This window comes from Lepus europaeus, chromosome 12 (genome assembly GCF_033115175.1).
Source record: "Lepus europaeus isolate LE1 chromosome 12, mLepTim1.pri, whole genome shotgun sequence".
Lineage (NCBI taxonomy): Eukaryota > Metazoa > Chordata > Mammalia > Lagomorpha > Leporidae > Lepus > Lepus europaeus.
In genome coordinates, this window is record NC_084838.1 from 23132800 (window position 1) to 23153569 (window position 20770).

At 46.8% G+C, this 20770-nt stretch overlaps 1 protein-coding gene across 4 annotated transcripts in view; it reads left to right on the forward strand.

Annotated features, from left to right (window-relative positions):
• Positions 1 to 1815: 1815 nt before the first annotated feature.
• Positions 1816 to 20770, forward strand: part of LPAR1 (lysophosphatidic acid receptor 1) — a 144965-nt gene continuing 126010 nt past the window's right edge. Inside the window, exons 1-2 of one of the 4 annotated variants that reach the window (XM_062207766.1) lie at positions 2327 to 2343; positions 14819 to 14911. The gene's annotated coding sequence lies outside the window, so the exon portion shown is untranslated. Of the gene's footprint in view, positions 1905 to 2263; positions 2344 to 2438; positions 2487 to 14818; positions 14912 to 20770 lie in introns of those variants that run through there. The other 3 variants (XM_062207767.1, XM_062207768.1, XM_062207771.1) reach the window with 3 other exon arrangements.

The window sequence follows — 20770 nt, forward strand, 5'->3', positions numbered from 1 at the left end:
CTGGGATAAATTTAAAAAGAAAAAAGAAAAAACAAAAAAACCCCTTCCATTTGAATTTATTCTCCTTTTCTTACACACACACCTTTTATGATACTTAGGTTTATTTAAAAATTTTAAAAAATATTTATTTTTTTTAGTTACAGAGGGAGGGAGAGGCAGAGGGAGAATTTTCCATGCTGGTTCCCTCCCCAAATGGCTGCAACTGCCAGAGCTGGGCCAATCGGGAGCCAGGAGCTTCTTCCGGGTCTCCATTATAGGTGCAGGGGCCCAAGCACTTGGGCCATCTTCCGCTGCTTTCCCAGGTGCATTAGCGGCGACCTGGTTGGGAAGTGGAGCAGCCAGGACTGGAAGAGGAGCCTCTATGGGCAGCTTTACCGGTAATGCCACAACGCCGGTCTGACATTTAGGTTTTATAGTAGGCATTTTCCTCTTCTACCTGCTATAATATTTCCTACAGTTTAAGATCAACGCCTTCATTATCTGCAAGATAAAGGAGTGGGTTTATACTTGTATTCATAGGTATACTTATTTGTATACATTTCTGCGTGCTGCACGTGAACATAGTGGCACTGTGCATGAATTAAAACTTGAGTGTTTTCACATTTTAAGTAGATTATCATAAAAATGAATCATTATGCGGTCGGCAAGATGAGAACTCTGATTTCTTTAAAGCTGATTTTTTAAAAGGGATTTGGATGATTGCTTTAAAAACGAAACAGCTTTGGATAGAAAACCGCCAGCAGCCAGGCCTCCGTTGCCAGCGCCCTGCGAAAACCACATGAGCTTGGTCAAGGTTCTGACCAGCCACCGGCAGGAAATGCTATGGTTCCTTCTGTGCACGGCTCACCCAAGGCCTAAAAACTTTCCAGCCCCTTCGAGAAGCCCCGGCCTGCCCCCCCCCCCCCCCCCCCCCGCCGTCTACTGCGGCAGAGCCCTGGATTGCAGGGTGCCTGCCACCCACACAGCGGCCCCTCCCTCTTGGCTGCCTCTGACCGGACTCTCCCGGCCTCGCGGCGGTCCTGCAAGGCCAGGTGTCATTTCAGGCGAGCGCGCCCTGCGCGTGGTTCCACTCTCAAAGGGCTGCTTGTGAGCTGCGGTGGCTTTCTTGGTGGGACCACAGAACAGGGACTTCAGATGGCCCCGGCAGGGGTGGGAGCTGGGTGGCGTGGGGTGGCCGGAGAACGCCCTGCCCCGCCGCGCCACCGACCGGGCGTCCAGGTGGAACCCGGGAGGATCCCCGGGGCTGCCTCTCCGCGGAGGACGCTCCCTTGGCCTTCGGCCCGTGCAGTGCCCGCCCACACCTCCAGGTGCACACTCCCCGCCCTTAATTACTCTAAAATTGATAGTTTGCATTTGCAAAGCTGCACTGGGAAAGCGGAAGAGAAAAGATCTCGTGGATCTGGGGAGCCGGGCGAGCAGGGAGTCCCGCTGGCTGGGGTCGGCAGGTCCCCTCCGTCGAAAAAACAGACGGAGAAGAGAAACAGAGCCAAGAGGACTCGGCGCGCCCCGCGGCCTCCGTGCGCCTTCTGGGAAGTTCAGAACGTGAACTGCGAGAGGCAGCGAGAGAGAGAGAGGGGCCAGGCCACACTTGAGGGGTCTTGCGATGCTTTCCAGAGCTTTCCAAGAGCGACGCGCAAAGCGGCCCGATGACAAGGCAGCGTCCCGGGGAGCCCCGCCGCAGGCCGTCCGGCGCTGGGGTGAGCGCAGGAGGGGCGCGCGTGGGCGCCGGGTCCCCCGCCGTGGGTGTGTCTGGCGGGGGCGGGAGGGCTGGGGAGATAATGAATGGGAGGCTTGGGCTCCCGCCCCCAGCCTCCGCCTCCCGACCTGCAGCCGCGGCGGGAAGTTGAGCGAAGGCGCGAGGGAGGGGAGCGCAGAGGGCCGGGGCTCTCGGGGGCGCCACACAGGTAAGGGGACGGGCTGCGGGCGGGGGCGGCCGGCTCGCGCGGCGTGGGCCAAGTAGCAAAGGAAGAAGGCGGAGGAAGAGAGCCCGCTGCTCCTCCCGGGGCCGTCCCGCCCTCGGCGCCCCCTCCCCGCGCCCCGGCCAGCGCGCCCCAGCCGGACGGTAGGGGCCGAGTGGCGCCTCCCCTGTCCCCGCGCCGAGCGCCGCCCGGATCTTGGGCGGCCCGGGCCCAGCGCCGCGCAACCCTCCCCGGCCTCTCGGCCGTAGCGGCGCGCACCCCAGCGGGGTGGGCGCAGGGGGCGGCCCCGCGCCGGGCGACGGCCGAGGGGGGAGGGCGGAGGGCTGGGCTCGGCTGGCCGCGGGGCGGGGGCCGCCGGGACGGGCCGCGGGGCCCGAAGCCAGCCCGGGGGCGGCGGGAAGGCGACGCGCGGCGGCGGGCGCAGGTAAAAGAGCGGGCGCGGAGCGGGGCTGGGCTGGGGACGGCGCCCACCCTGGGCGCGGAGCCAAGTGGCCGCGGCGACGGCTCTGCAGCCGATCGGCGCTCTCGGCTCCTGGTGTCCCGCCGCAGACCGGCTTTGTGGCGGCGGTGAGAGTGCGAGTGCGCGCGCTCCGGGTGGCGGGTGGTGTGCGTGCGGCCGGCCCGGCCTCCCGTACCCACCGGTTGAGCGAGCGCCGGGAGGGGGAGTCCCCGCAGCCGTCCCGGGGCCGCTACGCTCCTGTGCGCCCCCGGGCCGCGCTGTGCGCCGTGTCCGCGGCCGGGACCCGCCCAAGTGACACGTAGGTGGCCTCTGGCTACCTGGATCGGAAGGGGGGCACCGGAGGACGTGCGATTGCCCCTAAAGCCGGGACCCGTGGCCTTGGGCAGCCGGGGGATCCCCAGCCCCACCGCGCGCCACTCCAGCACCAATTCCGTCCCCCCGGCTGGGAACTTTAAACCTAAGTTTCTGCCCAGCCGCCTAACAAACACGCTTAGCGAGTTTACGGGGAGACGGGAGGCGAGGGAGAGACCTGGCTTGGAGTGGACGGTTTTGAAATCTGGGCACTGGTGTGGCTGGTGCGGGACGGGCTGGCTGCGAGTGGCTTCGGTTTCTGCACGTTCTCCTCGGCTGCCGTTTGGCCTCTGATGTGTTGAGAGTGACAGCATCCAGGACTGGTCGCTGCCTCGGTCTGGGGCCCGAGACGGTTGTTCCCCGTTCTTGCTCTTGGTTCTTTGCTGTTGGTTGAAGTCTCTGGGCTTTTCGTCACGGTGGGTGCTGGCTTGTTCAGGTTCCACGGCGAATGCGTTGTTACCCGGTGGGACAGAGCCTCCTCGGCGGACGTAAATATGGAAAACGTGATTCACTGTGCGAGCAAAGCCCTCTGTCCCTTCAGGCGCTCAGTTGCTGCGTTTTGCGCCTGTTTGCCCCAGTGGGCTGCGCTCTGCGTCGTAAGCAGCGCTGGGAAGGCAGCGGTCTGGGATTCAAAGCCTGCAGTTCTGGGGAGAGGGGAGGCCGGCCCGACTCGCACGCCCGCCAGGTTGTTGGCAGAAGTCATTCCCTGGTCAGGTACAGGAGCGAGTGCCAAGGGAAGAGGGCGTGCATTATTAGGGTTACGGCTGTTGAATGCGCGCACACACACACACACAATGCCACCGAGCTGTTTTGGGTGAGTTGAGCACGCTTGCCCCAAATGCAGTATTACGAAGAATGATCAGCCTTGCAAGTCTGTGAGTCTCGATGCTGTTCAATCAGCATCCGGAGGAGGTCGGCGGGAGGCCGGGCTGAGGAGCCTGGAGGGAGGCATTGGTGTGTCCATCTGAACCGGGAAGGACTCGGCGTCCCCTAGCGGTGCGACCCTGGTCGGGCCGGTCCCCTGGTGGTGGTGGTGGTGGTGGGGCTTGGGGTCCTGGTCTGGAAAATGGAGAGGTTTGCTGATCTTTGCAGCTCCTCCCTTCCAGCTGCCGGAGGGCCGTTATCCCACGCCAGAACCGTAGGAGAGAAGAGAAGGAAGAGTGCAAGGGTTATAGCCTGAGCGGGATCAGAGCGAGGGCCTGGAAGATGGAAGGAAACCAGAGGAGGATGCCAGCAGGCACAAGAAACTTGAGCGGGGACTTGCTGTCTGCTAGCTTTTCTTTCCTCCTCCACCAGGGACCCAGCAGTATTCCCTCCACCAGATCAGTCTCCTGATACCTTTATTATCGAAGGCTCCTGAGCCTGCTCAGGCTTCCAGTTGATGAGAGGTCAGGTTGATCCCTGTATTCCCACCTCTGCTAGCTACAGCAGGCTGTCTTGCCATTTGCATTGTCGTGGCCTCTGGGGCACAGCCTCTGCCCGGTGCCATGGGCACTCAGCTTGGGTCTGTGTATGCCTGGGAGAGAAGGGTGGTCCTGGGGGACCTCACAGAGGTGAGAAGGTGGCAGCCCCCTCAGAGCTTCAGCTTGCTTTCAAAGCTAGTATTTTCCAAAGTGTAATGTGACCCCTCCCCATAATACCATAGGCTGCTAGTTTTGTGGAATCTGTTCTGCTGGACCTGCTGGAATATTCTGAGGACAGATCCCACTTGCTGGGTCTTTTTGGTACACAAGGACAGTGAGTTTGAGATCGGAGCTTTTGCAAGCAGAGAATCATTTCAAATGCTTAGTAAGGCACATTGCAATCTGGGCAGAATTCACTGTATCGTTTTGACAAGATAGCTCCAAATATCCAGCAAATCATACGACTTTTGAAATGTAGTTTGAGGTCAAGGTTTTAATGTCTGTGGCTTGTCTTCCTTTTCTTTAATTTTTTTTTTTTTTTGGTACCAGTATGTCTGTACAGTTGAGGAACATGATTTATTTTCAAAACAAAGTATGATGTAATACAAACTCAAATATAAGCTCTTGGTTTGGGGTCTGAAAGTTTGCTCTGTTCATGTGAAGTCAACATTACTACTGTTTGGGTTCTTATTTTTTTTTTTTTCCAGATTTATTTTATTTATTTGAGAGGTAGAGCTACAGAGGGAAAGACAGAGATATCTTCCATCTGCTGGTTCACTCCCCAAATATTGACCAGGGCTGGGCCAATCTGAAGCCAGGAGCCAGGAGCTTCTTCCTGGTTTCCCAGGCGAAGTGTTTGGGCCATCTTCTGCTCACTCCGGCCACAGCAGAGAGCTGGATTAGAAGAGGGGCAGCCGGTACTAGAACCAGTGCCCATATGGGATGCTGGTGCCGCAGGTGGAGGATTAACCTGCTGCACCACAGCAGTGGCCCCTGGGTTCTTATTTTTATATATAATGCATGTTAGCCCCAAAGTCCCGATTATGTTATTATTTTATGGAGAGAGATTAAGGATGTCATAGAGAGTTGGGGGAAAAGGAGGGATTTTTAATTCACTAAGCAATTCTTGAATTCCTTTTATTATGGCAAATTTAAAGATAATGAAAATAAACATCTAGAAACTAGAGCTGCCACGGAGGGTGGGGAGGGATCAGCTAGCATCGGGATGCGTACAGTCTATTCGTTCGTATCGATAGACACCATATTGCCTACCTGAGTGGCTGTAGCATGTAGGAGCCTTGGAATTGCAGCGATGGAAAATTAAATGCTGACTCTGGCGAAGACGTTGGAAACAAAATGTGATGGATGACGTGTTTCTTAAAGATGAGTGGTGGGAGCCGGAAGACCTATTCTTTGGCAATGTGGTCTGAGTCAGGGTGATGAGGGCTGGGAAGTTACAAGGTGACAAGTACAGAAAACCTTGGAGGTTATGTTGAGAAGTGTGCTACATGAGGATGGGCGGGGTAGGGTGGTTGAACCTCAAGATGCAGGAAGATACTGAGTGACACACATCCCGGCAGAGTGGGGGGGTGAAATGATGGAGGGATGACTGGGTTTTTATTTGGCACATTTTGATTGTAACTCATGGCTCCTCCAGTTTATACATACTATCTAAAGATCGTGGACTAAACTATGTGTGTTTTCTTTCCCTCCATCATTCCCCTCCCAACTGACAGTGCTCTCTGTACTTTATAGACAAATTGAATTTAGCGAACATTAATGATACTGACTGTGTTACATCTGGACTTGGTGGGGCTTTTGGAGCATGTGTGCTGCAATCACTCTGCAGGCCCGAGGCTGACCAAGAAGACATTTTATCTCTCTCTCTCTCTCTCTCTGTTTAGGGAAAGGCTTGCTACTTAATGCTAATTTAAACATGGCTCTTCTGACAGCTGGCATTCTTGACCCCGTTTATGTTACACATTGCATTTAGCCACAATGGCTGAATATCTGCAGCATAGGAGAGAAAGAATTCCTAGTCTGAAAATGGGGTCAGTGCCCCTGTAACGGACAGACAGTAGTACCCTCGATATTGTAGTGAGGGCTGACACAGCCAAGAATCCTTTCTGACATTCAATCTCTAGTAGTTGGTTCAATCCTGCACGTTCTACTTCCCTACTTCCTTAAAAAAAAAAAAAAGTCCAAATTCCAGTGCTGACATGTGGAGCTCATTATCTCTCAGATGGGAAGACCCTCTGTGGGATCCAGCCGGGAGAGCTCTGTAGGTTCAATACTTGGTGTCGCAGATGGGAATGGACAGGTTTCAGCTGCATGGCAAAGGTGCAGCTGTCTTGGCTAAATCCTGTAAGTGCCCTTGAATCTGGAGATGCCAGGCTAGAGAGAGGTCATTGGTAGAGACTGGCTGTTCTCTGAAGACAGTTTGAATGAATGGTGCTCCCAGCAGCGTACCTTCTGCCAGGTGACTTGGATTCAACCTGTTTAATAAATTAAGTTACTTAAGTTGAAGGAACACAAGGTTGTTAGACTCTATTTCTTGGAAGGACATGTTGGAGTGGGGTGGTGATGGAGATTTAAATTCCCTGGAGTTTTTTCTTTTAGCAAGTTAGTAAGATTTCAAAATAGTGTTGTTCTAATTATTATTGACATGTAGGGATCAGCCAAAGAAAATTGTCTTAATACTTAGATATTAGCTTCTGTCATCTGATCACTGCTATAGGACCTTTCATCCTTAAGTTCATACAAAAATTCTAAAAATTATTTTCAAGAAATGGCAGGGGACCATTTTCTCATATGCACAGATTTAGGTTGTAATTTATTTTTGTGATACTGTTTTTAAAAAGTGTCATATTGACAGGGTAGACTCTTTGGTGCAGTGCTAAAACAACATGTGTAAGCCCGAATGAGAGAGATCAGGCTGTGTTTGTTGCATTATGAGACGTAAAGAAAAATGATTTCAAAACCAGCCGCCACCTCTAAAAGAGAAAAAGCGAGTTTGGCTGATAATGGCTGGCCATGGGGTTGCCAGCATGGTGACTGTTAGGCAGAGGGAGTTTTGTTCATTGTGGCCAGATGTGAGGTTCAGAATCCTGCACACAGACTGCTACCGTGAGCCATTCACTTTTTCTGAGTTTCCCTTAATTTATGATCTTACATGTCAAAACGGGGCACAGATTTGACTTCTTGTCAGATTGGTCTGATCTGTAATCACCTTCATTGTGAAACTCCACTCCCATTAGAGGCATAGTCCTGGCTCTTAGGAGGGAGAACTGGATCAGGGCAGAGGAAGCAAGTTCTGTTCAACTCCAGGAACACTTCATTGCCTGCCTGTTGCATACCAGCAGGTCGTGTGGGTGAGGGTGAGTACCACAGGATTCTTACCCTGCAGGAGGAGCTAACAGACATACTAAGGGGTGATTACAGCCCAGTGTATCAAGCATTGTGAGCGATATAGGCTGGTGACCCTGGGGTAACACCTGACACTTGGGGGTACAGAGGATCTGAGAAGACTCCTGGAAGGTTAGGATCTGGAAGGACCTTGCAAGGTAAATGAATCCCAGGAGAGGAAAAGAAGGGATCAAGAAAGAGGGCACCAGGAAGCTTCCTGTTTCTAGCTTTGCTATTTCTGGGTGAAGTAATATCTGTAAAGCAGGAGCAAGAACCGATGTCCTCTGGTCACTAATTCTAGTTTTTATTTACATGGTTCTTAATTTAATCCTTGACGTTCAGTAGATACTTGTTGAGAACCCAGCGCATCCTGGGAGAACAGTGGAATCTAAGCCGTAGAAGGCCCCTTCTCTCCTGGAGCCTGCATTCCGTCATCTTCTATGAATGATGGGGGCTCTTCGGAAGTGCCTGCAAACACGGGGGCGTGTCTGCTGGGTTGTTCTTCAATCTCAGGAACCTTTTCTGCAAAGTGGTCGTAGGACTCTCAGGTCAGCTTCTCCCTCCTAGGAAGGGAGGCAGAACCTAACGTTCTCATCTGCATCTTAGAAACTTGAAATATTTTGCCAAGACTTACCTATTAGTTGTAAGAGTCTACAGCCAGACAGGGCTGTGTCTTATCTGTAGGCTTGGCTTCGGTCTCGTTTTGTATACTCTTAGTTTTGACCCCGCTTGTGTTTGAGCTGCTCTATCCGGTTTATCGCTTGCTTCCTAGAATAATCCAGATCTGGTGTTCCTGGGAAGTCAGATTTACTTTGAGGCCACACTGACATGGTGCTTTGCTTTCTTAATGCATCTTACTTATGGTCTTGTTGAAATGATTTAGGGCTATGAACAGAGCAGAAAGTATCCAGACCAGAAGAAGGTAGCTGTGTGCATTTGCAACAATATGTGCCTTTTGTAGTGGTTCACATGATGGAGATGTGGTTAAAGTAAATGTGATAACCTCCCCCTGGTGCTTCAGTTGGATCGTGTGGTTGTCACCCCTTGTTAGCAATTTGCAATAGACTCCATATTTGTCCTTTTGCTTGTATGAACCCATAGACATGTAGGTGTTGTGAATATTGATGTGTGTGTGTGTATGTGTATATACACAGGTTTGTGTGCACTCGAGACGGCCCAGCTGAGGGATCTTCAGAAAGTGCATGGGTAATGTGCGTTTCCACTCCCTCCCATTATTCCATGCGCTTTTTGAAGTCTGGTGTTCCCTTGTGTCCTAGGGAGGCTGCAATGGAGGCTGCCATCGAGGGAGAGAGGTTTGGGGCTGGAAGAGCCTGCATGGTCTCTTCTTGATTGGGGGCAACGTGACATTACTCAATTCAGAGTTCTTGTCACAGTGCTAGGAATGTCTGGCTGTTAGGAACAGCCAGCAAGGAAACTGTTTCCAGCTGTGTGACAACCCAGATGACAAATGTTGCAGAGAATGTTATTTGCACAAGGACTCTGCTTCATCGGGGCTCGGGAGAGGGGGTAGGAGCACGTGGGAGCATGTATCTGGTGTCCAGGAGCCTTTTGTTAGGGAAACAAGGCGCAGGTGGGCAGGCCACTCCTGGAGCGGAGAAGATAGGTGCAGTTATTCATTAGGGGCCTGTTTCACCGTGGGAGTGGTAGACAGGTGCTCCCCATAATCAGCAGATGATAAGGGTGGTGCCTTCTTACCAGGGACGTTCCGCAGCCCGAAGAGAACTGCCTTTTGTTAAGGGGCTCCTTCGCCTTCTGGACTGTGATTTGTTGGGGGGAAGGATTATTGTCATATCAAGAAGATGAGGCATTCATTCTGTCCCCACTATTTGTTGTGCTTCCACAGAGAACTGCCTGCTTCACTCCCTGAGTAGACACAGGTTCAAAGGCTAGGCCAAGATGACTGACTACTCACTTTCTGAGACCCGCTCCGTTCAGTTCCAGGCAATAGATGTCCTGCAGCACTTTGACATCCTTGCACTTGCCTAAGGACATTAAAATAAAAAAAGAAAAAGATGGGGCCAGCCCTCTGGCATAGTGAATTAAGCCACTGCCTCCAGTACCTACATCCCATATGGGCACAGGTTCGAGTCCTGGCTGCTCCACTTCCAATCCAGCTCCCTGCTAATGCACCTGGTGAAAAGCACTAGAGGATGGCTCAAGAGCTTGGGCCCCTGTACCCACATAGGAGACCTGGAAGAAGGCCCTGGCTTCAGCCTGGCCCAGACCTGGCTGTTGTGGTCATCTGGGAAGTGAACCAGTAGATGGAAGATCCCTTTCTCTCTTTCTCTCTCTCTCTCTCTCTCTCTCTCTCTCTCTCTCTCTCTCTGTAACTCTGACTTCCAAATAAATAAATAAACTTTAAAAAAGAAAACAGTCACCAAGAAAGAATGGTCCCTGTTCTTCAATAGCTTTGTAAACACAGGGCGACATGGACACAAATGACTCAGATTGGGCAGACAGTGATAAATACTGTAAACCAAAGTTTACACAAAAGGCTCTCTGCATCACCGAGGCTGGATGGCAAGTCTAAGTCTGTGTTGGAGTGGAGGGATGATTTGTAGCAGGATGCTGGCCTCAGAGGACCAGTCAGCAGAGAAACTCTTCGCATGCAGAGAGGTAACAAGGAAGGCCCAGAGTGCTGCTGGTGAGTGACAGGCTTGGGGAAGAGAGCCTGGACTTTATGGTTGCTGGCAGTGTGCATGTATGCCAAATTTGAAGGTTGGGGAGGTAGACCAGAAAGCTGCTGGAGGCTGTTGGGGACCCCAAAGGCCCATGTTGATGCCATTCCCAGATGGGACTTGGGCATATAAGAATTGTTGCTGTGAGATTGGGTAGTTTAGGACATGTCCGAAGCCAGGCAGGCAGAGGTTTTCAGCTGGTAGCTGGAGATTTGAGTTTGCAGTGTAGCTGAACATTCTTAGGAATAGTTGTGAAATGTTGAAGTGGATGCCGGTGATGTCTGTGTGATAAGCTGGAGACCACTGTTAGAGTGGAAGGTGATGGACTCAGTAACTTGACCAGGACATGACTTCTGTAGATTCTCCAGGTTGTTTTTCTGTAGTAGATGATTCAGGTAGTTTTATGGATCACTGCTGCACATGATGATTCTCGGACAACACAAAGGAGATGGCCTGAGTTTGGTCATCATATTTGGGGCGATAGAGATCCCAGTGACAATCTGTTCAAGCTATCTGGAAAAATCCTGAAAGTAGTTATGAGACTGGTGGTGTTTTGGGGACTGAAGAGAGTTGGAGGTATAACACTAACAGTAGTGAGAGTCCTATCACTGCCACGGCCATGACGAAAGATAGATTTCTTGAGGAACTCTGGAATTCCCAGTAGCCTAAAGACCACACTTCAAGGGCCAAACAGGTTTGGCTGGAGTCAAGGTTTGGAACAGAGGTTTTTAAAGTCTGGTCAAGTAATTTTAAGCTTTAATTGCCCAATTAAGGTAAAGGGTAGAGTACAGTGTAAGCCTTGTTATTTATCTGGTTAAGGACAATCTGTTTTCTGGTTAAGAATTTATTTCCATTTCAGGTAATTATATGGGTGTGCCTTTTTACATGCAAGATAGAACAGAGATAAATTTATTCTGAGTTGTTGCTCCCTAAACCGTTACAATTTTTTAAAAATGAGACCCATTTCCATTTGATAGTAAAAACAACGCATGCTCCTTTTTGGACATTTGGGAGGTACAAAAGATTTCTCTGTAGTTCTGCCTCTAAAGAATAACTTCTATATTCCAATTTGGGATAATTTCTTACCATTTTAAACCGATCAGCCCTTCGTCCTTTGTATTGCAAGTATGTCCACATGCCATTAAAAAATCTTTCATTTAAAATTTCTAAGGACTAATAGTCACAATATTTAACATGTATCAGATTTAATGAATTACTCTCTATCTCCACTTGCTTCTCTGTGATCTTTTTAAGGGCTTGTGCTTGTCTATCTGCAGGTGCCTCTGTTCCCAGAGTTCTGTCCTTACTGTCAACAATTGCCATGTGTGTTTTTAAAATGCTTTATTCATTTATATTAGCTTTATTTGAAAGGCAGAGAGGCAGCAAGACAGTGACAAATAGTTTCAGAGATCTGCCATCCCTGGTTCACTCTCCAGATGCCCACAACAACCTGACCTGGGCCAGGCCGAAGCAAGGAGCCCGAAACTCATTCTGGGTCTCCCTTGTAGGGGTGTGGGCCAAGTACTTGAGCCATCAACTACTCAACAGGGTGCACCTGTGCTGGAAGCTGGCGCCAAGCTGAGCCTGGACTCAGGCACTCTGAGATGGCGTGCTGGTGACCTCTGTGCCCAGTGCTGGCTTAACTACAGAGCAGACCATGATGTCCAGGTTTTTGCCATCAGCTGTCCCCTCCGCCTGGAATATTCTTTTCCCAAGTATCTTGCTTGCTCCCTATTTTCATGTTTTAACTCAAGGTCACCTTTTGGAGAGGCCTTCTCTAACCACTGCACTCACAGCTGTGTGACCTTTCCTGTTTATCCATCCTGCCTGAAGGCGTTTTTCTCTTGTATTTTCTTCTTCTGACTTCTTAGATGAGGGCAAAAAAAAAATTTTTTTTTTTTTTGTAATTCGTGTTTTATTTTGTGTTGTTTTCCAAATGTTTAGAACAGTACCTGGCACATAGTAATGACCTTCCTTATGATCGATATTTGAATACATGAAAACCAACATGTTTACCACCTACTGAGTGCATTGCAGTGGTACATAGGATGCAAGCTCAACTCCACGAGACTTATAATCCAGTGAAAGAATCAGCCTTTGAACGGCTGACTCCGTGTGACAGGGATTAGGGAGGAAGGCGCGAGGCAGTTTGACCTGGAGGAGCTGCCAGGGAGACGCACTTTCTGGGAGGCTGAGGGAAGTTTCTCTGGGAAAATGAGTCGAATTGGTGCAGTGAGCCTGGGAGAGGGGGATGGAAGAGGGGCATGTTGACAGAAATCGGGAAAACCAACAAAACTCTGGTTCTCACTTCTTGAGCTGAAATGAGATCTTTTATTTATTTTTCATGTACTTGGAAGGCAAAGTGAGTAGGGGGAGAAGAGGACGAGAAGGGGAAGGGGCGGGGAAGGGGGGGAGGGATTCCCTCTCCAAATGCCTGTAACAGCCAGGGCTGGGCCAGGCGGAAGCTGGGAATCAGGAACTCTGTTCAGGTCTCCCATGTGAGTGGCAGGGACATGAGTATTTGGGTCATCACCAGCTGCCTCCCAGGGTGCATTAGACGGAAGCGAAATCAGAAGTGCAGGTGCCAGGGCTTGAACCCGTTCTCTGTAATGGGATGCAGGCATTGCAAGTGGTGGCTTTAACCCACTGTGTCACAACACCTAGTCCAGGTCATTTATTTTAAGTGATGAAATTATATAAGGATTGACATTTATCAATTTTGTTGGCAGTTTTGACATGCAGTACTTGATTTTTAATAATTTTGAAATAATCAATAGTTTAAATGATTTAAAATTATCATTTTTGATAAGCACCCAGGGTGTTTCTGATTTAGTGGTATTAATTAGTTTTAAAATTTTATTTGAGAGGCAGAAGGAGAGAAAAAGAGAAAGAGAGGAATTTGTTGGTTTTCTTATAAAATGCCAAGGAGCCAGGAACTCAATCCAGGTCTCCCAGGTGGGTGGCAGGAACCCAAGCAATGGAGCCATCACTGATTCCTCCTAGGGTCTGTGTTGGTGGGGAGCTGGGATCAGGAATTGCATTCAGGAAATCAGGCGTTCTGATGTGGGACTCAGGCATCTTAAGACTCAATTGGTGGGGCTGGTGCTGTGGCATAGTGGGTACAGCCCCTGCTGCCTGCAGTGTATCCCATATGGGTGCCGGTTTTAGTCCCAGCTGCTCCTCTTCCAATCCAGCTCTGCTATAGCCTGGGAAAGCAGTAGAAGATGGCCCAAGTCCTTGGGCCCCTGCACCCACATGAGAGACCCTGAGGAAGCTCCTGGCTCCTGGCTTTGGATCGGCCCAGCTCCAGCCATTGCGGCTATCTGCAGAGTGAACCATCAAATGGAAGACCTCTCTCTACCTCTGCCTCTCGGTAACTCTGCCTTTCAGATAAATAAATATATCTTCAAAAAAAAAAAAAAAAAAAGACATAATTGGTGACTTAACTGCTAGGGCAAACCTCAACCCTAACAATTATTTTTAGTTTTGAATCTACCATTATTAAAGGAAGAGAAATTTTCCATCTGAGACTGGCAATAAAAAAACAAAAAAAAACCTAGCTTAACTTCTGTGTTTTGTGCTAATACTAATTGCTACAAAAATTTAAAATAATACAGGGACAATAAATATTCTTGTTAATATTCACTGGAGTACTACTAGTGATTCTTTATTGTAGGTGCTTCTACACATAAACTGTTGCATTGATTATCGGTTTTATTTATCCTGGTAAATGAATTTTTATTTTTTGTGGGTTAAAGGTTTCTGTTTCCTGAATCCTTGCAGGCAGTGTGTTTTTCTACAGGTAACAAGTACAGTATATGTGTATTAATTCAGTCATTATAATGTTATTCATTATAATGTATTAATATATAATGTATTATAATATATTATAATTATTCATTATTCAGTATAATGTCCATTATTCATGTCATTATTCATGTCCTCAGTGCCTTGTTTATCTGTCTGCACACTGATAATGGGCCTTTAGTATGTCTACAAATGGGCTTCTGTCAACTTCTTTATAACAATTACTGTGTGTTAATATAACGTTAACTACATAAAAGGCTCTTGTTAGGTCTTTGTTATGTTTTTGTCAATATGAAATAACCCTCTATGCATTTGGAGTTACTTTCTTTCATGATATTAATGTTGCCAATCCTCTTCTCTTCTCTCTCTTTTCTTTTTTCTTTCTCTGAGTCTGTCTGTAATGACTTCATTTATCCTTCTAATTTTCAACTTTTGGTGTAATTTTTTTTTCATATATTTGCCTTGTTGGTGACATTTGATTGAATTTGTTTTGCAGTACATCCTGTTAAGAGAAGTATTACTTTACATTTATTTTTATAACTGGTACATTTAATTGTCATTTTTTAAAAAAGATTTATGTAGTTAGTTGAGAGTGAGAGAGTTACAGAGAAGGAGAGATAGCGAGAGAGGTCTTACATCTGTTGGTTCACTCCCCAAATGGCGGCAAAGGCTGGAGCTGGGCCAGCCTGAAACCAGAAGCCAGGAACTTCTTCTGGGTCTCCCATGGGGGTGCGGGGGCCCAAGCACTTGTAACATCTCCCACTGCTTTTCCAGGCCATTGGCAGGGAGCTGAATGGGAAGTGGAGCTGCTGGGACTCGAACCAGCAGCTGTATGGGATGCCGGCACCGCAGGCAGAGGTTTAACTGGTAAGCCACAACGCCGGTCCCAGTAATTCTTTTTTTTTTTTTTTTTTTTTAAATGTTGTTTGTTATGAAAGGTACTAGCTTGGTCTGAAGCACTAGCTCACCAGGCAACAGCATATTTTCAGTTTTAAACAGTGTTAAATACCATGTGTAATTCTGTGTCCACTAGTACTTAGCTGCATGACCTTAGATAAATAGTCTTTAGGCCAATAGTTGTTTATTTGTGGAGAAACAATGCACACATACACAAATCCTAAAGTTTTTTAAATGCCTGCGTACTGAATCTATTAGCTGCCCTTTTTGTTGTTATTGTTGATAGGCTGAGTCATTCAAGAAACCTGAGACTTGACTGTTCTTGTTCTGTAAAAATGGCAGTTTCATATGGTTGAATCCAATAATGTGATTCTTGGCCTTTTTTTTTTTTTGTATGTATTTTTGTTTGCTTCACATTTCTGGAGTCTTACGAAATCATCAAATCTAGTTTTCAGGTTTACTAGTGATTGTCTTAAGTTTTTCCAAGACATTCATGAACCCGTGTTTCTCTGAATCCCAAAGTCAAAGACTAAGTAACTTCTCATCCCACTTCTGTGCACAAAAGATTTAGTGTGCTTTGATTTTTCATGGTTCATCCTAATTTCCATTAAATATACATTTATCTATACACACAAATATATACACACACAGATACACACACACACATATATACATAAACACACACATACATACACACATACACACATATGTACACACGTACACACATATCAATGCACATATATACACACATATATATATATGTACACATGCACATTTTCACTTTGTACCTTTTAAGTATAGACTTTGGGAGTTTGTATTCTATCTTGTAATCAAATCTGCAGCAATGTTTTGTTCTACTACTGGTTTTGACCCTCATTAGCACTTGGGGCATCTAGGCCCCTTGCTTGGGTTATTTTGAAAGGTGCCTGTCCTGTGGTTGGGGAGTATCCACGTATTTATCTGACCAATCGCATCTTCTACAGTCCTGATATAGACTCGAGATTCTCTTATATTCACCAAAACATCTGTTGACATTCAAAAATGTGTATTGTACATGTGGTCCGAGACTATGCGTCTTACCCATGCTTTGTGGTGTGTAGTTAGTGGAAATAGTGCCTTGATTTTGTGTTTATAAACAGTTTTGTAGTTCTGTTGCCATTTTCTTCTTTGTGTATACCTTCTCTAGCATTTTCATGGGAAATTAGGAGTTGTATTAGGACATTTAATTCTGGGGTTTTCAAACTTTTTTCCAATGACCTATAGTTACAGGTGTTCATACATACAGAAATGAAACAACAGTTTCATATAGTTTGCTATATCCAGTTTACTGATTTTTTTCTCTATAATTTTCCTATTGTAGCCTGTTCGTTTTCATTACAAAATTGTGCTGGCCACACCTCAGATATTTTGAAATCACTGATCTTCTCAAACTATCTACTGTTTGGATGGCACTGATCTGGTTTGCTGCTCTGCTGTGTGATGTTAGGCTCATTCATTATTCCACATCAGCTGTCCTAGGTACTGTGCTGGTCCTTAGGAGTAGAGTGGCGATCAGAGCAGTCATTCTCACTGGAGGCCTGATGCATGGGATCTCCTGAGAAGGAGAGTGTTTGACCAAGTGGTAGCCCAAATGGATCCATGCAAAATGTGATGATGTTAGAAGAACAAAAGAGATTAAATAAGGGACCTCATCTGTCTTGGGGGTGATTCAGGATTTCCATGGGGAAATGACATTTGCTGAGGTCTGCAGAATGAAGTGGGTTAACTCTGCAAAGGGGCAGGCAGGAGTGTGTGCCTGAGATTATAGTCATGGAAGGAATGAGTAATGGAAGCAAAATAGAGTGCTGGAAGTGAATGACAGGTGGAAGGCAGTCTTTTTTGTTTGATGAGTCAACATTTTCTTGCTACTTAGTGGGTATCTTTGCTGTTTTTTTTTTTTTTTTTATATGCAGGGAACAAGTTTCATGTATTTCATATACACAGTTTTAAGAGCATAATGATACCTCACAACCTACTCTCCCCCCCACACCCCCATCCACCTTCCTCCTTGTTTTATTTTTCTTCCTTTTTAAAAAAGATTTTGTTTATTTATTTGAAAGAGTTGGAGGAGGAAGAGGAGTAAAAGGAGAAAGAGAGAGAGAGAGAATGAATCTTTTATCTGCTGATTCACTCCCTAGATGGCCATAATGGGCAGGGCAGGGCCAGGCTGAAGCCAGGAGCCAGGAGCTTCTTCCAGATCTCCCACATGGGTGCAGGGGCCCAAGGACTTGGGCCATCTTTCACTTCTTTTCCCGTGTATATTAGCAGGAGCTAGATCAGAAGTGAGACAGCTGTATTGGATGCCGGCATCGCAGGAGGCAGCTTTACCAGCTGTGCCACAATGCTGGCCCCCCTTATTTTTCTTTTAAGTTTTACAATGACATATCTTCAGTTTACTTTGTAATCACAGGCTTTACCCTCCACTAAATAAAGAATTCAGCAGGTAGTAAATAGAAAAACCACTGGTCCCCAAGAGTGTAGACAAGGGCCTTTTGTAACTTTTTTCCTGTACTTGACAAAAATCAAATGTGAGTAGGATGAATTTTTTTTGGAGGGGAAGGGAGTGTAGGTGTTTTGTTAAAGCCGTGTTGTATTATATATATAATATAATATAATATAATATAATATACAGCTAAATAATAGCCCACATTTATGGAAGACTTACTGTATATTAGGACCTGCACAAAGCTGAGTGTAGATAAAGAGAAGTGGATTTAATTGGTTTATTTTTTATTTATTTTTTAAAGATTTATTTCTTTATTTGCAAGTCAGTTACACAGAGAGAGGAGAGGCAGAGAGAAAGAGAGGTCTTCCATCCGCTGGTTCACTCCCCAATTGGCACAACGGCAGGAGCTGTGCCAAAACGGAGCCAGGAGCTTCTTTTGGGCCTCCCATGTAGGTGCAGGGGCCCAAGGACTTGGGCCATCCTCCTCTGCTTTCCCAGGCCATAGCAGAGAGCTGGATCGGGAGTGGAGCAGCCAGAAGTTGAACCAGGGCACATGTGGGATGCCGGCACTGCAGGCTGTGGCTTTACCTACTACGCCACAGCGCCAGTCTCTTTAATTGGTTTAAGATATTCTCGTACAATGTAGTTGCAAACTTAGTAGTTATGGATAACATATAAGAAGTTAAAAAACTGAAGTTAAGTTTTTGATAAGCGAAGACAAGATGATTGGGTGAGTACATCATAGCTTCCTGGTGATCTTTATTGCTCTGCTAGGATTTTTATTTTTTGCTTGTGTTTGCCATGGTAGGAGTTTAGGATTCATTCTCCCTCTCTCTCTTTAGAAAGCTATGTGAACAGTTTAAAAGGTTTCAGAATTAGAAATCCACAAACTAACTTTGAGACACATTGAGGAAGGAGTTGACGATCAAGGTGCCAGTTTTCCTATTGCTGCCCGTGAGCCTCTGCCAGCACTCAACCTTTCCAGGTCTTGGGGTCCCAGTCTCAACAACGGAGGAGTTGTAACCAGTTTGCTTGAATCACTTCCCGGTCTCATTGTTCAGTGACTGTGGGCTTTGTTTCTTCAACTTTGTTCTGAGTGTTTACTCTTAAAGACTTTGCTCCTATTCTGTTTAGCTAATTCCATCTGACAAGCTCCAGCTACCTGTGGGAGAACTCCAGGTATGTGCACCCTTCTGTGTCTACGAGATAAGCCTCGGGTGGTATCAGCACCTTTTCCTTGGGCAACTCTGATAATGTGTCTCAACTTGTGGACCCGTGGGCAAAGATGAACATTTTCTTGAGCAGATCCTTAAGACTTTAGTGCCATAGTTTGGACTTTGGCCGCTTGAAATGAAATTTGTTTTAACCTTTTAGGTTCAGTGAAGATGGAGGAAAATCATCATTTCAGGTTTCCAAGCTGTCTGTTTGCTTTGGAGAAGTGTGCAGTGTCTAAGTTTTGTAAAAGACATTTCAGAGAAATCCACTGAACGTTGGGCGATATTATCTGAAAGTGATTTAAAGAGACAAGGAATCATATAGAGGATAGCTTCCAGATCATAAGGAGTGTTTTTTTTATGTGGAAGGGAATGAAAGGAACTTGGCAACTCAATGTCTCTTGAAGCATAAATGGCAAATAAAATTGTGTTTAAGGTATACAGTGTGATGATTTGTTATACATACATAGTGGAATGATTATCACAATCAAGCTGTGCATACATCTGTTAACTCACTTAATTGCCTTTGTGTGTGTGAATGAGAACATTTAAGGACTACTCACTTAGCAAATTTCAGATATACAATATAGTAGTATTAATTGTAATTACATGCTATACATTAGATTTGCAGAATTTATTCATCTTATAACTAAAGTTTATACCCTTTTAAAAAGTATTTATTTTAATAGCAGGGAGGGAGAGAGAGAGAGAGAGAGAGAGAGAGAGAGAGAGAGAGAGAGAGAGAGAGAGAAATCTTCCATTCACTGGTTGCTCCAGAGAGAGAGAGAGAGAGAAATCTTCCATTCACTGGTTGCTCCCCAAATGCCTGCAACAGCTTGGGCTAGGCCAGGCTGAACCAGGTTTTCCCAGTGGGTGGCAGGTACAAATTCTTGAGCTATCCCCAGGGTGTCATTAGCAGGGAGCTGAATTGGAAGCAGAGCTGAGCCTCTGACATGGGATGCATGTTTCCTGAAGGGTGACTTAACTGCTGCGCCAAATACCCACCCCAGTCTGTACCCCTTGTCCAACATCTGTCCATTTCCCTCACCAACTCAGCTTTTCTTTCCAGTGTATAAAATCAGTTGATTCAAATATATTTGAATGTTTTTGTCATTCAAATTATTCAGTCTTTCACATTCACTAATTGTAATATGAATACTTTATTGTCATTTTCTTTATTCAAATATTGAGGAAAACAACAGAGAAGATGCATGCTATTTCAAACCTTAACAAATTCCTTATTCTGAATATTTTTAGGAGGTCTTTGTGGCTGTGGGATTTTTACTTGCATGTTTTGGTGCTGATTTATTGGCTTTTGTTCTTTTATTTGCTGTTGAATATCATCGCCATTAAAAAATATTTATTTATTTGAAAAGCAGAGTTACAGAGAGCAAAAGGGAGAGATAAGAGAGAGATCGATTGATCTTCCATCTGCTGGTTCACTCCCCAAATGGCTGCAATAGCTGGGCCTGTACCAGACCAAAGCCAGGAGCCAGGAGCTTCTTCTGGGTCTCCAATGTGAGTGCAGGGGCCCAGGGACTTGAGCCATCTTCTGCTGCTTTCCCAGACTATTAGCAGGGGGTGGAATCAGAAGTGAGCAGCTAGGTCTTGAACCGGTGTCCGGTGTCCGTATGGGATGCCGGCTCTGCAGGCTGTGGCTTAACGTACTGTGCCACAGATCCAGCCCCTGAATAGCTTCACCTTAAGCTGATTACCATGCAGAAACCAGCTGGGACTCCAGGCTTCCACTGTGGGACAAAACAAGGACAGGGCACAGGTGATGTTTGGGACGAGATGAGACGTGGGTTCTGGCCGGTGATAGGCACAGGTGTTAGAAATAGGTTGAGTCAGAATGGGTTAGGTTAGGTTCAAGGCAGAGGAACCAGGAAGAAGGATGGAGTACTCTGAGACGCTGTCTAGGCATCTGAGAAGGGCATTCTGGATGCCCTGAGAAACGCAGTGTACACAGATGTCGAAAACTCCTGGAGAGATTTTATTTTCAGAGTTGGAAGCATCAGTTGAGCTTCTCTGCTTGTTCAAGGAAATCTCAACAACCAAGCAAAGCTTTATTGTCACAAAGAAGTCCCAGCCTCAAGCATTTGACTTTCCCCAATGGGAGGGTCATCCATC